Genomic DNA, 10,218 nt, shown 5'->3' with positions numbered 1-10,218 from the left:
GCAGCGATTTCCTGGTCTGTCACCAAAGATTTGGCCTTTGTCAAGGATTTAAACAATTGTCCCACACAGCCACGGCTTCACGGTGTGCCATTTTTTTGAAAACTTGGCTCACTTTGTGTGTATTTCCCCTCTGTCTCAGCTGGGTTGCCCTCACTGACACCTGTCTAGCGAAAATACAGAGCAGGAGATCGGAATAGCACACTCTACTATTGGGCAGTGCCTATTAATGTCTGCATTTAAGTGCCCTGGATGAGGTGAGATCCCATAGGAAATAGATGACTCCCTGCAGAGGCAGCAGCTCTCTAACACACCCACCCTAAAAGGGAGGTCTTGTTAGATGGTGGGAAGATTCTTGAAGTCTGAAGGAAAGAAAGATTCCCATCCTTGGCAGCATGGGAGCGGCACAACTACTCTACATCAATAAGTAATCTTATCATGAGAAGCAAAGGTTGATGACTAATCTGTTTACCTGAGCTTCATTAATCAAAGATTTACTAGAAGTCAGAATCCTATCGCTGCTCAGGCACAAACAGCTTTGCTTCCAGGTTAAAAAAGACAACAACACAAACTGCACAAAGCATGTAACTCAATACAGAGCAATTTTCCCAGTGTGTGGATGACAAAGGGGAGCATCAAAGAGAAAAGGCTCTAATCAGAAGGGATTATATCTGGGCTGCGTGGAGCAGAGGGAAAGCCTCAGTCTCCAGTGATGTGAAGAAGAGTTCGACTATGCCTAGCAGCAATATCATCAACCATCTGAAATGATTACGGGGTATTTTTATGTCGTGAAATATTATCTTGTTCTCCATGACAACTGACACCTCAATAATAGCACCTGTAAAGATTTAAAAGTTGCTAGAAGACTGCCAAAAACGTTAGGCTAAATATCCAGCACAGAGATCTGTGAAACGGTTCAGATTGCGGGGACAGAACCGCTGGAGATTTGCCCTGCCTACCCTTTCCTTAGGAACTGGTATGAGGCATGCTGTAAAATACATCTACTTAATGGGGTTATTTAGATCTTTATGTGTGTTGTGATAATTAATGTCCACATTACGGTTCTAATTATTATCCTGAGGTTAAATGCACTAAAGGAAAAATGAATAGCAACTTAGGCCTTTGGTGTTGACTATTCTTTGTGCAACTTTAACCCAATAGTTCTCTTTCTCCAGCACTCCCAGAACAACAGTCCAGTTTTCCTAAAGAAAGCATTGGAGGTGGAAAACTTTCTGATAGGCCCAGTTTTCCAGCACAAAGACTACGGACGGCTGAGTCACTCACCAGTTTTTAGCGCCAGGGACTGAAAATGTGGACCCGAACAGAGCAAACCAGATCAAAACAAATTTTCTTTCCTATGCAAAATTGATTCATTGAATTCAAGGGACAGTGATGTCTCTTTACATGGGGTTGTCACCATGCCAACTGAGGTTACATCATATATATCTAAACCTAGACGTGGGTTAAAAAAAGAGGAAAATACTTTCCCAAACTAGAGAGTCTAAGGCTCTGTGGTGGCCTGTGGTCCCTTATCTTGGTCTCTTCTTGTCACGTCTCACGATTCCACTGTTGTTTGCAACAAAAGAACTGCACCAAGCAGGGAGAGAATTAGCTCAATGACTTGTCACACTCAGACTTGGTTATCGTTCCAGTCATGGCAGAGAGGACACGTTGCCAGTGCTGCACTGGGACCTGCAGGTACTGCGTTCGGTGTAGTTACTTACCAAGTGCTGTAGCAACACATAGCTACACAAGGGCTGTGGGGACTGAAAACGGGAGACAGAAGAATTAAAGACCAGACCTATTCCCGGATATAGCTGCACAGCCACCTGCTTACTGGAATGCATTTTTTTAATACCATGTGTTGTGAAGTAATTAATTTAGGGCCAGATGATGATTTCCTTTTCATTACCTTATTTCCTCCTGTCGAATATGAGACTCAGAAACTCTTTTGGTCTGTGTCTGCTGTCCGTCTGTCTTACCCAGGTGTCTGGAGGCTCAGGAGAGGGACGTGCTGGGAGATGTCCCAACTAACAGAGAGCAAACAGGAGCTGGGACCTGCACCGGTGGTCAATCCGTATGGAAAGAGGAAGTGCATATATGCTACGTTTAACATTTTAAAAGTATTTAAACATTTCTTAAGGTTCTGAACTTCCTCTTCTTCTCCACCACACAGCAGCCCACAGACCTGTGAAGGGTTGTTGTTATCAAGTGCAGCACCTAATTTTCTTAAGTATTTTTCAACCACCGGCACTGATGCCTTCTTATCACACAAAACCAAGAGAAAATGTTGGTTTGCGGAAGAAGACATCGGCCAGGTGCTCTAATGTGCTTTATCTGTGCACCAGGCATGGATGTCATTATCAGCATGTGGCAAACCTGACATCATTGTTTGGCATCTCTCAAGTTCAGCAGGAGCGATGTGGCCTGACAAGGAAGATTCTGTTTTTAATAAAACATATTTTGGCTATAGGCAATGCTTCTCTTTCCCTGGAGAGGATTATCAGTTTCATGTGAACTGCTTTTTGCATGCACGGAAGAGAAGGTAGAGAAGTGCACACACTGGGAACTCCCTGTAAAGTGGGAAAAGATGTATATATAACCACAGGTACACCTTTACACCAGAAATGATTTTTAAAGACATAACTTCCCATTTAGCGTTGAAACACTTTGCTTAATTTCAATGCTCTTTCTCTCTCCATATCTTTAATTTACAGCTCAAAGGAAGCAACTACCCCTGTCAAAAATGGACCAATAAAAGCAGGGAAATATAATTAGATGAGCAATTGGAATTTATTTTGGGGTGATTGAGTCTGACTGTCGCTTGGGTTGTTTTACCTGGGAATGTGTCCTTTAGGTTGCTAAAGGAGTACGTCCAAATAAAGAAACCACATTTTTCTTAGTAAGAAAAAAGAAGATGGTAGGGTCTCCTGTGCAAGAATCAGGGCTCTCTTTTATGAAGATAGAGTGGGAACTGCATAGGGGAAGGACTTAAAGAAATCTTTGGAGATGGCTGGCTGAGATTCTATTGTATCGATCATTTAACACCACTAGGCCTTAATTGCATGGTTAATGGCATGCTACAGAATTAAAATCTTCACAGAAGTTTCTTTTTTCTTTGTGATTTAAATAAAAATGCATAAAAATATATATATATTCTTCCCCAGAGACAACTACGGTATTCCTGGCAATAGGAATTAATGAAAGATGCTGCAATCCTTGAAATCAATGTAGTTACATTGATTTATACTGGTGTAGGAACTTACCTTTGAGTTTAAAACAAATCTGATGATGTTAGAAGAAAAAAAAAAGCCCTAATAAATATACATAAGACAAAATTATCAGAAGTGTCTATGTGAATTAGCATAAAATCAGACTCAAGATTATTTTTGTGTACTACAAAAGTAGCTGAAATTTTGAAAAGAAGCCTCTGTTCTTCATCAGGTGAGAGGAACCCACGCAGGAGGACAGGCACAGCTAAAAACCCAGCAGCTGGGACAACTATGTAAGAAGGAGATGAGAAACTACTCAAGCCTTTGCCCAGTTCAGTGTGGAACTAGCCTCTCTTTATTCCCATGTAATTCCCAGTAATTATTTGTACAAAACGGAACCTCTCCGAAGGGAAGAGCTGTACCCAGCCATCCTCCGGCACAGCCAGGAGCCTGGTGGGGAAGGTGCTCGGTGAGGGTATTCAGGAGCAGCAGGCTCCCGGGAGCTGATTATCTTCCACATTCAGGGTATTTCTCACACGGTTTCTGATAGCTCTCAAAGACTCGTAGAGAATTCGGAGAAGGAGGGCAACGTCTCCTTCCATGTTGTTCGTTGCATGGATGCAATCAGCGGTATTATACCTGAAAAGTGGCTGGCGAGCATCTGTTAAAGAAATGGTGAAATGATACTCCCGTGGTGTTTTCTCAAAGTCTCTACTGGGTTATTTTTTTTTTTTTTTTTTTAAGTGCTCTTTTTCATTGTCAGCTTATAATGTACTTTCTGTAAAAGTGCCCAGGAATAGGACTTGGTAGCAGTTTTTGTGGCTGTGGAAAGCCTGGCTGTGGGTGTTCAGTCTCCTACCATTACCCTTGTATTCACTTCATTCCAGTCCCAGAAATGGGAATTATATACAGTCAAATCAACTTGACTGTTACCAGGCTTTCACTTTTTACATATATTAAAAAGACTTCCCATAGCTACTTCTCCATTCCATGATATTAAGGGAATCAGGCAAAGAATCGGCTGAGAATGCACTGATAATGCAATTACTACTAGATTGATGTTTTTAAATGTACTGTTGTTGACAAAAAGCCCTCAGAAACCTGAAATGTTAATCTGTTTTTCTTTTGCAAATTGAGTACTGCCTGCTGTGTACATCCTTTTATTACTGTAGGGCTGCTTATAAGCTCCAGGCTGCTGGCATTTATTTATTAAAAAAGAAAAAGTATTAAGAAACAGCACTGAAACATTTTGCAGTTGGATTCTAAATCAACAATAATTGGCAGATAGAGGGAAAAAAAAAATACAAAATTTTGGCCGAAGAATATTGACAGACGAGAACAGAAGGAGCAGTGTCCGTATCCCCAGGGACACAGAGTCAACGAAACAAAGCTGACTTTCACAACTAGTTGTCTAGACAATCAAGAGACTTTTTACAGATTGATGCTTATGTTTAATAAAGAGGCCAAATTGCTTGAGTCTGCATGAAGCTGTAGGAAATAAAAAGCAAAATTCCACAGAGTGGTGCAAGAGCAGTGCAATATAATTGCAGGGGTTTCAGAACACAAGCTTTATGAAAATGGGCAGCTTTCCTAGCCAAAAGACACCTTCTGGTGTCATTTATCAACAGCTGCTTTAGAAACCTGAGGTATGCTACAGTGATCATTCATAGGAAGCTTTGCTGTCATTAATGACCAGATTTTTTCCACTTGTTCATTTTGCTCCTTTGAAAACAAGGAGCTGCACTAGAATTCATCTGCTAACTCTAAAGCACGCGAGTCTGCATAGGTGCTTTAACACGAGCATCCCCTAACTACTATTCTTTCTGTAAATATATCAGAGCAGCACCCATAGCGGAAATTTCCCCCAGAGATCTTCACCACTGACTTGGAGTGAGGAAACATCTCTAAGGGAAAAGCGAACCGAAATGGAAGTAGCAATCACCGTTACACCATTGCATGCAAAGAACTTCAATTCTTAAAAAAAAACCAAAACAAAACCAGAAGGAGAAATAAATCAGCAGCAGTCACTTACTCCTCCTGAGATTTAGGAGTGTTCATTACCCTGCTGAATTCTGCCTCTTTTCCTCTTTAGTTGGGAAAGCCCTTCTTTTCTTGAAGGGCTGTTTTTTAGTAGTGTGCCTCTTGAATTTCTTTTATTGTAGTATTCCTTCATGTAGAAAAATGTTTTTGTTTGCCAAAAAGAGCGGAAAATATTGTCTGCATCAGCTGGGTAACTGACCTGCAGTTTTCCAATTCCACCTGCTTTTCACAGAAAGAAACTACCCAAATAAGACACGGGACCTGAGTGCTGTCTAATGGAATATGCAGCATATGAGAAGAGAAAACGCTAGATTGCACTTGGTTAGTATTTATATGTTCTTTAGTATTCTTGGAAAGGACATGCAATTACTGTGCTCTTTCTTTGAGTCTGCAGACCAAGGTTTGAAGTAATGCAATCTGTGCTGGAGTTGCAGTACAGCTAGAATGAACCAAGCTTTCATTACAACTTACAAGAAGTGCCCTGGGAGATCTGTATTTTTACAATTCCTTCAAACAAATCACAGACAAGACAAATATGAAGAAGAGCTCAAAAGCACACCCCTACATCCATAAACCTCCATTTGGGCAGGAACAAATACGCGCATGGTTTCAAGGGAGTATACTTCATGCCTTCTGCAGTTTAGAGGCATGTGACTTATTTTATTTTATTTATTTACTTCAGTAATTCCTCTGGGTCACTGAGATTTTGAAATCTAAGGCCAAGGTCAGTGGCTACAGCAGGAGTTGTTGGGGTCTTTGTAGGCAGGAGGTGGAAGGAGTGAGTTTCTGTCCCCGCCGACACCAGTAGGATTTGGAACAGCCAAGCCAGCCAGACTGCCAACCTCGTGATGCAGGTTGGGAACTGACCAGGAGGACTCTCCTCAAAAATGGAAGCACTGAAGGTTCCTAAAAACAGATGCTTTTACATTTTTTTCCTCTCACTGTAAACGCTGCATGCAAAGTTTGCTGCCAGCCTGCATACGAAACCTCCCAGGTCTGCTGGACCCACAGCTTGCTTATGTAGACTCTGGGGTTATGGTTCTACTGCAAAGGAATAACACTGAAATGAGCACAGAGCATGTTAAAGGTAAAGTACCAGTGAAACTGTGATTTCTGGCTTGAATACATCTCCCAATAATTTGAATATTTGTTCTACTCTGATTTCTGCTGTTCCAAATTATTCTTTTCCCTTATTCTCCCCATGGTTTCATAACTTGGCAAGTCCTATTTACTGATTAGCCTTTGTCTTTTTCTAAAAAGGAAGGCCAGGGACTTTCTGTCGTCTTTTAGGTCAGCTGGCTCACTCACTATAAACATAGCCTGAAAGCACAGGATGAAATCTGCACACCCAGCCCCATGAGTGCACTTCTGTGGAGCTGGCTGTCTTCAGGAACAAAGACAAAACCTATGTCCAGCTGTATGCAGAATCTGGACTCTGGTTTCCAAATGTTACTCAGTAGCTGACAACCTTTGGCAAGCAAAAGAGAACCTTTTTATAATATCCTGAACATTTAAAAAGCAGTAATAAATAGATGATAGCCTTAGAGGTGTGATTTATTTGTTTTATGAATCACAGAAGAGTCCATAACTCATAAAAGATTAAGGCTGAAGTAAGTTGTATGGCTCTTGCATTACAAGTGGAGATTAATGTCTTATTTCATGAAGCACCATCATTAACCGGTCTACATTACAGTATTTTAATGTTAGTGACAGAAAGAATTGACTTTTAGCATTTTTTAAATATTCTGCATTTTGGTATGCCTTTGCCAGGGGGATTTCTCCGAGACCCGAGAGATTTTAAAGGGTAGCAACCCTATCTCAGCGCTAGCTTTCTTACGTGCACCTGCACCCCACGTTACTGTTACGGAGATCCACAAGATCAGCAAGGTAGTAAGGACAGCTTTCTCCCCACGTGTAGATTGCTTCAAGGCTTTGGGGACCTTTAGTCATGCTGAGTCGCCCTGAGAGGACTTTTTTTCATTAGAGTATCCCAATTTACAGCTCATCCACCATGACAAGAGTTGCTTTTGCTACAAATGCACTGCAAAAAGCTGGAATAGTTCTCCCCATCCACTGTGGCTGCTCCTGTTTCTATCAGACCAGAGTAGTTTTGTTTTACCATTTTGGGGGCTTCTCTTTTTCCAGGGCCATAATTAGTTAAATCTCATCTTTCATGGGAGTCATCATATTTATTTTTGAACCACAGATTATGTCTGCAAGTGACTTTATCTTTCATTGTAGTGTGTCATATCACAACACTACAGTATTGAATACAATGTAATTTACTAAAATCTATTAAAACACTCCCATTTTAGAAATCCATTACAGCCTTCCTTGTTGTTATTACCATATCCAAGAATGCACACGCAACAGGAGAATTAACTTGATGAAAAGTCCTGCAAAATGTGCCGTTACAAGCTGTTTCTGAAACATCTTTCAAGGCATCTCCGTCAGCTCATGGATTCTCTTTGGTTTTCTTTCTTTTCTAGAACTATTTGCTAGCCCTTAGTTGTGGTAAGCGATTATTTGTGCTTTCAAACAAACTCCATGAAAAACGTTTTTCAAGTGGAGATCAAAGAGCAAAGGCAAACATAAAAGCAGTCTTATAAAATCTGTGTATTAAAAAACCTAAGCTCCATCCATATGCCAATTACATCCAAACCTCATGGCCCCTTCTCTGTGAGGCTTCTTGAAGGTGATAGAAACATCAGATGAAACAAAAGGGGACGCATTATAGAGTGGGAAATTATCATGGAGATGGGAGGTGGCTCTCAGTAACCTTCAGCTGAAGAGTTATGGTTGGAAAGCACAGCTCCATAGAGCAACGCTTGCAGCACAAACTGTGGTCCACAATTACTACAGTCTGAGGGCTGTAATAATTTCTAATGGTTGCAGGTGCCATTAAACAGTTTCCGCAAGCCTGGGGGGTAAAATGACGCCCTAAACCTACAAAAGCATGCAAACTCTGCAGTCCCTAAGAGGGATTTGTTCTTACGAGCTAAGGGCTAGTTTTGCTTTCTGAAATCACACACTTCTAAAATTCAGATCTAAAATAAACTTATCTACTATGGTCCTATGATTTCCCTCTGTACCTAGGTTAATTTTTTTGACTTCTGCCAGTGATGGGATGGTAAGGCACAAACACAAAGATTTCCTCATAGGGCATAATGTTACTGACCACTGAAGACCCCAGACACTCAGGTATCTGGAGCAATTATATGGTATCAGCGCTCAGTGGACTTAAGCAAACAGCGTGAAAGGCTTCAAGAAGTGCAATTATTTTAGATAATTAAACTTCTTGCACTTGCTGACTAAAGTCGGTCCAGATTGCGCTGCCATCTCCATGCAACCATAGCAACTTCTTCCTTCCATTGTGTCCCAGATTAATGTGAACACCTGGAATCAAAAACCTGAGGCTTGCTAGTAAGGTACATAAAACTTTATTGATCCTTCGCGTATGGCATGGATCCAGTCACACAGCAGTGATTCACTTTCCAAAGCCCTGTCTCAGCAAGGAGCGGTGGTGGGTTCTCCAGAGACCCCTCTCTCCTTTGACTGCTTCAAAGTCCCAATCAGAAATATTTTAAGGAGATGATTACAGGAAATTACACATTCCTTCAAGAGATGTGAGCCTTCATCGCCTAGATTTTAGCATATTAATATTTTTAAAGATAGTTCACAACTAAGTATGTTTTTGTCTTGCCTATTGTTTTTATTGGGCTCATTTCAACATTTTTAAATCCCTACATGCCAACGGGGTTCAATGGCAACAGCCTGTGGGCAATTAAGGTTAAATTTTAGCCTTGGTCATATGTGACTGCTCCTGTAAATGTGGTGAAACACAGTTGGAGCACATATCCCCAGAGAGTAAGTAGGCAATGCTTTAAGGAAGCCATGGAAAGATAAATGGATGCAGAAGAGGCTCTGGAATTTTGCTTGAAATAATTTTTGCTTTGCTTTTAATGATCAAAACCATTCCTCCCACTGAACCACATAAAAAAATAGTATTTGTGTCTGTGCCAAAGGTGGAGCATAGTGTAGACCCACTGAAATAAAAGACAAGTGAAAAATTAATGAGAAACTGGAAACCAGCAGCTCCCACCCTGCGAGCAGTAGTCTTTTATATACTTCTTCCACAGTGAGTATCTCAATGGGGCTAAAATCACAGTAGCTCCTTTGACTTCAAAGGAGATGCACCAGTTGGGAAGCAGAGAAAACAATCTGGAGTGCACTGTACCAAGTCTGCACGACTCGGGAAGAGAAGAGAGCCCCTAATAGAGCAATTCGACACTCAGGAGAGGAGGGAATATTTTTATTAGAACAGAGTTTTAAGTAAAGAGGAGAAGCATCTACAGGTGCTACAGCTTTGACTGAGGTGCTCATCACCCCAAAGAGGATGCAGCCTGGAACTTTAGCTGTAATTTCTGGAGTTAGGAAGACACAGACAGGTACAACAGAGAAGCCTGAGAGATACAAGCAGCCTTTTTCTGTAAACCCTGCACTGTCCGAGATTTGCTGTAGAAGAAATCAGCAGTCTGAGATTGTTCTTTCCCAAAGCCTGCTGACACCCATCTCCAGAGATATCACAGTCCTGATTATGTCCTAGAGGGGTCTTTTTCTCCCTACACTAACTCCAAAGAACCCACTAATTAATTACACCTTTTTTTATCTAACTATGCAATATTTAAAATACTGGTTCCTCATATTCTTCTGGGAAACTTGAATGAAATAAATGGAAACATTCTGTCTTCTCATCTGTTTAGCATGCATGCAACACAGTTTTCCCAAAATTGAGAATTTATGGGAAGGAGATCACAAATCACTGAAAATATTCATGTGTGTTCTTCTGTTGTTATATATGAGCCAAAAGAAGCTGTCATGCATGTAATGTGGAACCAGAAATCCAAGGGGTTTGCCTGATCTAGTGTCTTTCCTTGTACATTCATGTAATAACACTTGTGTTCCATAG

The sequence above is a fragment of the Grus americana genome, chromosome 17 (genome assembly GCF_028858705.1).
Source record: "Grus americana isolate bGruAme1 chromosome 17, bGruAme1.mat, whole genome shotgun sequence".
NCBI classification, from domain to species: Eukaryota; Metazoa; Chordata; class Aves; order Gruiformes; family Gruidae; genus Grus; species Grus americana.
Note: the sequence above shows the minus strand (reverse complement) of the source record.